This window comes from Apodemus sylvaticus, chromosome X, assembly GCF_947179515.1.
Source record: "Apodemus sylvaticus chromosome X, mApoSyl1.1, whole genome shotgun sequence".
Lineage (NCBI taxonomy): Eukaryota > Metazoa > Chordata > Mammalia > Rodentia > Muridae > Apodemus > Apodemus sylvaticus.
Genome location: NC_067495.1, coordinates 63979471 through 63981674, shown reverse-complemented (window position 1 = coordinate 63981674; position 2204 = coordinate 63979471).

Genomic DNA, 2204 nt, shown 5'->3' with positions numbered 1-2204 from the left:
CAGGGATGGCTAAGATGTGCGGCAGCCCCCTTTGAAGACAGCCTCAGACTCACATTTTTGTAATTGCTCTTGTAATGGTCTCCGTATCCATGAGCTCTTTTTTTTTTTATAGTGAACACAGGGTGTTCCATGGACTGTGGGAGGGGTGGATGTGTTGTAGTAGAAGTTGTTTTTCTATCAGTTGTGTGAGGGCTTTAAGCTTCTCCCTTGATAGAGGCCACTGTGGGACCCAGATGACTTCATTGGAGAGTTAACTAATTCAGGGAGTATCAAATCTAACAACAGCCCCTAGAATTGGGGGTGATTTGAGTATAACTTTATAGGTAATGTGCTCTATCTTGATGAGATCTTTCTGATTGGTTGGTAAACACTATCTCTAGGGCTTAAAAGACATCTATCCCTAGAAGACTGGTGGCTACTTGAGCCACCAGGGGGCGTATGAGGCCGGTAATTCCATCAGGGTCCTCCTACCTACAGGCCTGCTTGGTGATAAATGCATTAGAGTTTCCCTCTACATCTAGAAGCTGGGGCCTGGGGCTCAGTTGCCAGTCTCGTGGGATCTCTTGTCTTAAAATTGTCTGTCTGCTCCAGTATCAATAAGGCATTTGAATGGCTTATATCTATTTTAATGGTTAATTTTGTGTGGGAGCCTTCTGAGATGCTGAACACCTGTAAGGCTTCTATGGACTCCGGCTGAGGGCTGCATCCTCTAAAGTTTAAAGGCTCCAGTGACTTGCCATCCTTATCATATATGGAGGTACAATATCTTTTCCAGTGGAGACCTTTTCTGAAACTGGGGGCAAATTTTCTTAGGATTACGATCTGTTATGAGAAGGAAGTTTTGTGGGCATTCATTTCTCCAGTGTTCTGTCTCTCCACATTTGAAGCAGATTCCTTCTGTTTTACTGCTGCCACAAATGCCTGAGCCACGGATGTAATCTGGTGTGACGTGGTTCCTATATCCTGGGTTGCCACAATCCACCTATTGTGGTGTTCCTCCCAGAGACCCTGGCAGGCTAGTCTGGATTCAGAAGTCATGACTTCCCATACGATGGTTTTAAGAAGGAGATCTCTGGCTGTGGGGTTGGGGAGTTTTCTTTCTAGGTTCCATCTAGTTCTGAGAATAAAATCAGATAGGGGTTCTCCCAGCATTTGACTGAGAGAGGAGGGAGGAGGCTGGGTCTTCTGAACCTGAGGGTGGGGAAAGCCTGTCTCAGGCTTCGGTTTCACAGAGGGTTGCACAGAGGCGGACCTATTCAAACATGCTGCTGACTGTGTCGCCTGCAGTGTGCCAATGGAAAAGTCTTCCTGGCCAGAGTTCATCAAAACGCCAAGGAGTGTTGCCTCAGTCCCGATTTTGCCTGACCTGTTGGCGACATTCATCTTGAAATAGGGCCTCCTACTCCAAGAACTTTGGGCCGGGCAGGGAGGAGCTGCAAATATTTCTCCAAACTTGGGCCATGTTTAGGTTGGCAATATGGTTCTGTTGGAGAGATTTTGTCCAGGGTGCGTGGATGCCAACTTCCTTCACTGCCTGCCTGAGTTCTTTTAAGTCTGAGGCTTGGAATGGGTAGCAGTTGAGTGGTTTAGTTCGATTGGGGTTAATATTAACGGAAATGCTCGAGTGTATTGGGATTCTAGTTCTGTATTGGAGTTCTGAGTGGCATGGAAGATGGGGTTTGTTTCTGCAAGGGAGTTATGAAAATTACAAAGTTGTGTGGTAGATGGTTGGGGCTAGGGGACTATGGAGTTTGGCAGGTTTTTGTCTAAGTGTTTTGTAGGTCTTTGGCTTTTGTGGCTTCAGGAGGGGATAGGAGAGACCACTCTCTGGTTGAATGGGGGAGGGTGGAGTAGGGAGGGAAAAGCCCGAGGAAGCTCATTTGTTTTTCTAATGGAGCCCTGTCCTTGGGTGAGGGACTGAGGAACAGGGGGAGCAGGAGAACCAGACACTTTAATTTAATGTTTCCTCTGAAGGATTAGGAAGCAGGGGTGGCTAGATGGATTTTATTTCCCTTATTAGTTAGATAAGGGCTGTGAGATCTGAAATAGGGTGGTCTTTCGGACCTTGAGCTTTGAGCTCATCTGACTGAGGGGGCTCAGGGGCTGTGCTTCAATCAGCTTGCCCTATTTTAGATGGTCCTATGCGTTGCAAAATTGCAGCTAAGATCAACAAAAAAAATCACAGGAGGGGTTTTTTCCTTCTT